Source organism: Malus domestica, chromosome 13 (genome assembly GCF_042453785.1).
Source record: "Malus domestica chromosome 13, GDT2T_hap1".
Lineage (NCBI taxonomy): Eukaryota > Viridiplantae > Streptophyta > Magnoliopsida > Rosales > Rosaceae > Malus > Malus domestica.
Window position 1 is genome coordinate 12,890,258 of NC_091673.1, and position 5,480 is coordinate 12,895,737.

Consider the following 5,480-nt stretch of genomic DNA (forward strand, 5'->3'; position numbering starts at 1 on the left):
TCTTATATTTTTCTTGTACATACTTCTTAGTTCTTACCTAGCTTTGGTCAGAGATTGCCAACAAATGAATTAATATCTTGATATGCCTATGCAACTATATATGGCTGCATGCGATTAAGGGTTGAAAGGATTGAGTGGGAATGCGACTTTTATATAACGGGAATGTTATTATGGTGATATCTCAAATTAATCAAGCAATCCTATGCTTTTTAAGCCAATGATACCCTTTCATGTATGGTATCATGGAAAGCCTATTCGCATGACGTTAGAACTCGAAATATTCTGTTACATATATAAAGTCCTTCTCGAATGTGGGAGTAGAGTACATTAACCCTCCGATAAAAGCAACGTGTGTCTCCCTTGGCTAGTACAGAATACATATATCGTAAAAATAATTATTCATTGTTAAACTGTGAAAGTACTACTGAGAATGGAGTACAAATAATTAGCAGGTCAAAGTATAAACGGATACATACAAAAAGGAAATGAGGATAGGAAACAATGAATAGGGAAGGTCGCTATCAAACTCCACCTTTGCAGTTTGTTTATAACAAAATGGATATGGAATGCAAAGCAGATCAACATAAATTAATGGAGAATTGCAGCCGCTCCAGGAGTACTGGCCCTCTTGTTTTTTCCTTTTTTTTTTTTTTGTTGTTGTTGGGGTGGGGATGATGTATAGTTCATTCAAAACCTTCTGCACCGATGGAAATTATCTAAATTGACTTGCCAAGATTTATTGGCAGTATTGCTATCTTCACTCGTCTATAATAACTCACCATAAATATCGACCTAGATCATTATGCTTGATGAGCTGGAGTTATGGTGATTGTGAATATTCGTCTATACAGCTAGCTAGCTAGCTATTGATTTAGTGATATTTGTCTTCTAAATACTTTAAGATGCCTCAAATTTAAAACTTATAAAGATGTTGATGAAAGTTCTACTGACAATACATAACACAAAAGCATCGAAAGTCATTCTTTACAATATGCATGGATTAGGAAGCATCAAAATTGGTGTTTGTATATACAATGTCATATCAGTTTTAAAGATATGATTTGCATTTTTATATAATTTATAGAATCATTATGCTTGATCAACAGATATATATATATATATATATATATCATTGTGTTTGCATATACAATCAAACTATTATGATCTAATATTTTATCTCTTTCGAATAGTAGAAAGATCAAGTCCCAAATTCAAACTCATCTCCCTCAGTTGGTTAAGGTTATATATTATAAATAATTATGTTAGAAAGAAGATATATTCGACTATACATAAAACAAAAGCATTGAAAATGTCATTCTTATATATTAATTTTAAGATATGGATTAGAAAGCATTTAGATGGTAATAGTATATATAATTATAAGACCATTTGGGAAAGCACTTAAGTAAAGCCCACCCTATCTGTTAATGGTTTCGGATTGGGTTAGACATTGTTCCTTCCATTGAAAAGGAAAAAAAAAATTAAAATTCATGGGGTAGCTAGGTTGAGATAGAACTTTCAAATGTCCAATCATCTTCATCTACACACTTTGATTATTTAATACCATAATCTATTTGGACATAATTTTGGATTAAATTATAATTTACAATCTTTCTGAATTACAGAAAGCCATCCGATATAGAGAGAAGATAAATGAAAAGGAGAATTTTTTTTCCCTACTGATACAACATTATTGGGAATGAGAGTTGAGTCTCACAATGAGTCAACAATAATTCAGTATCGAACTCGCTAACTATGTGAATCAAACTTAAGATCTACTTTTTTTTTACAACGGTATTCTACATTAAGGGGGAGGAACTAAGCTAGGCGCTGCACAATGGACCAACTGCTAACTAAGCACTGAACTGAACATAGATATAGTATGTCATTGATCACCTATGTGATTCAAACTTAAAACCTCCTACTTACATTTGAAGAGAAATATCTCTCGATTGTAGTACTAATAGAAAAAAAAATGTTGGTCACTTACATGCAACGTTCTAAAATCATTAAACGGTAGTTAGGCGGTGGGGAAATGTCTAACGCCTAAGGGCCTAGGTGATTTTTTTTTTTATACTTTAATAAATTTATTATATATTATAAAATATGAGTATTTGTGTAATATTTTAGGGCTTTTTCTATTGATTTGGTAAATATATTTTAGGTTCCTACGTTCTTGTTGGGGCCTTATTTTCTCTTATAAATTATTGGGCCTTATTTTCTGATTTACAAAATAGAGTATTCCTACATTTTTTATTGGAAATATTCCCACTTAAAAAAACCTAAGTCCCCTAGGGTAAAGATAATGAAGAAGAATCTTTGTCTACCATCACTTAGGTCGCCTAGCCCGCCTAGATAGTGACTAGGCAACCGCCTAGCCTTTACTCGATTTTCCACCACAATTTGGCTAAAATTCCAGCGACACTCCATCGCCTAGGCCAATTCTTCCTTGCATGCATATCATAGTCTACCATATATGCAAATAAGTCATTATATCTTAGGAAAATCTTTCTAACTCTTGCAGAGGCATCTCGATACACAAAAGATAGATAAAGGCAATGGCGGATCCATAAAAATTAGAGTGGTGTTATTCCCACCCCAATGTCTTATCTTCCCACCCACCTTTTTATGAATTTTTTAATTACAAATTTGTCCATTTGTAAAATGACTTAGTTACCCCCTTTTACATTACTTTTTTTTATATAAAAAAAGAAAAAAAAAGTTTGGGAGTGATAACTCTTTTAGAAAATTTATCTCCCTTAAACCCTAACTCATCATTCTCATCTCCTTTCAGTCAGAGAAAGCAAAAAGAATGAACTTAGAAGATGACGTTTCTATGGAAGAAGTCAATGATTATGTCTCCGTCGAAAAGGTAAAAAATAATTTTATGTGGATCATCTTGATTTGTCGACATGTATAGCTCTGTGACTTTTTATCTGAATTTGCATTAGGTTAGGGTGCAATTTGTTTCACGTTTTCATATGAGATTCCTGGAAAATTGGAATTTGTTTTCATTAGGTTAGGGTAAATTTGTTTACAGAAGCCAATTCCCATATAAAGTGGAGGGTCCAGCGAGGCAATAGCGAGGGCGGGGGAAGTTCCACCAGCGGCGTCACAATCTTGATGGCGCTGTTGCATTGCAGTGACGACCGTGATTCGTCTCTCTACTGCTGCTGTTATTCCTTTTTGCTGACAGCTCGCCGTTGCTTGGCGAGGTGGTTCTGCTGCTACTGTATCCGAGCGGCGGCGCGTAGGTTAGATGACGAACCATCTCCGGTGTTGTCATATTAGCGAGGGGTAAAAACTGGAACCATGGAATCCCTAGGTGGCAATAAACAGAGTCAAGTTCTTACCCTATATTGTTGTTCCTTCAACTGCTCAGTTTTCAAGCCATGAGCAGTATTCTTGTTCCTACCGGCATCGCCATTGTTGTCCTTGTGACAGTTTCTGTGTTTCTTATGATCTTTATCCTTGTATCTGTGCTTTTTATGCTTCCTCTCATTTTTATCATCCTTACTTTTTGACTTCACTATAATGAGTATGGATCCCCTTCTCTGCCTATCAAAACCATGCAAAAATGGCTTATATCCTAGAATTTAAAAGACCAAACAAACCCTCTGACCAAACTAAGCAAACACGTATGTTGGAAATGACTTACAGAAGGCAATTTAACAGAAGTTGTTTCCCTTAATAGAAAAGCTTCACGAAGTATATCTAAATCAAAGGGATGTAGTGTCCACTTTTTTTCTCTCATATAAAGGTTGTTTTGAACTAGCATTCAGAAAGACAAAAATGTTCATCTCAAAAACATTGGGGGTTATGGTCGATCATGCTGGGAAAAGCTTACTGTTGTCTTCTATTGTGCATACTGTTGTTTTTTCATTTTATGTTGTTTTTTCATTTTATATTGGGAAAAGCATGGGGGTTAAGGTTGTTTTTTCATTTTATGTTGTGCATACTGTTGTCTTCTGTTTGGTCGATATATACATCATGCTGGGAAAAGCATTCTTGCCATATCTGGGGTTTATTATTTTCTGAGTTAATTGGTACTATTTTCAACTTGATGTAATACCCATTTATTTACGTATGGTGGAATTCGTTTGCAGTTGGTAGACGAATCTGGTAATAATTTAGCATCTACACATATGGTGGACTGGACTAGTGAATTTACTACAAATAAGGTAATATTTGCTTAACTTCGCAATTGATTCACTTATACTCTTGTATGTTTATTCATAATGTGCAATTTTGGTACATAGTTATTCAAGAGTAGAGAAGAATTAATACAATGGGCTCGAGATCGTGGAGCTTGACGAAAATTGAAGCTGGTAAGTAGCGCCACCATGCTTATCTGTCGGACAATTCCAGATTATATTCATAGTATTTTTTTTATTCAGTAAACTCCCGCATTTCGATGCTTTTTTGTATTTTTCTGAATAGATTGCTCTTGGTTTGTTCCTCAGGGAATATGAATTGAGATTTTTTCTGTCAAAAACAAACAGGGAATATCGCCTTGGCATGACAAAGTGTGCACAAATCACTTACAGCATACCGGTCCGTCAAATGGCATCAGAAGAAAATGGCATTAACAGTTTGGATTCCTAGAGAAGAAGGGTAGTTTCAACAGAAGATCATCCATAAATGCTGCTTAAATCCAAAGTTAATATATGATGTACTCGATTACAATTTTCGTAAGATAACTCTCAAATATCTATAATAGAAAAACCGAATACAAGACAGCCTGACGAATAATGTTATCGTATTGGGCTACAATTGGGCATTCTGTTCTTCTATCAAAGAGTTAAATATAACGCCTCTTCACCTTTCCTCCCTTGCAGTGGCGCCTTCTTTTGCCCACCTTGAACACCCTTTTGGATTTCTTACTTACCCCACCAGCAGGCTTCAATGCGTTCTTTCATTGACAGCATCCATGTCCACATCTATTAGAAGCATACAACATCCTCATGGTTAAAGTTGAAAATAGCGGACAGATAAATTAATTGATGCTGGGTAGCTACAAAATACTATACGTCAATGACAATGCGAATGCGAATTGCTATGCATCTCAAAAAGGACACTCAAATTGGAATTTGGAAAGGAAACATGGTTTTTTTTCTTTTTTTTTTCCCGATTTTTAGAAGGTTTGTTTATATTCATAGCAATTTATCTCTAATTATATATAGGGTTATTTTAGGAATAATAGTGGGTGGGAAAATAACATTTTAATTTTTTTAACTTTTTATAATGGGTGTAAATATAACGTGGGTGGGGAAATAAGACAACGGGGTGGATTTAGCAGCTCTCAAAAATTATTGGGCGATCAATATGGCATTTAATCAAGTACTTGGTGGACCTTAGTAATTTTACCAAGCCATATTGCATACCTATCAACATATGCCAACAATTTTTTAGCAAACATGCCGACATATGCCAACATATGCTAAGTGAGTGTACAGATGCTCATAATAGCTCATCCAAAG

At 34.7% G+C, this 5,480-nt stretch overlaps 1 long non-coding RNA gene across 2 annotated transcripts; it reads left to right on the top strand.

Annotated features, from left to right (window-relative positions):
- The first annotated feature begins 2,577 nt into the window (after positions 1-2,577).
- Positions 2,578-4,827, top strand: LOC139190579 (uncharacterized). Of its 2 annotated transcripts, none has more exons than XR_011574889.1 (4): positions 2,578-2,872; positions 4,107-4,181; positions 4,260-4,328; positions 4,464-4,827. It is a non-coding gene; the product is annotated as an uncharacterized lncRNA (long non-coding RNA). The 2 variants fall into 2 exon arrangements; XR_011574888.1 differs by lacking the exon at positions 2,578-2,872 and adding an exon at positions 2,950-3,297.
- Positions 4,828-5,480: the final 653 nt, after the last annotated feature.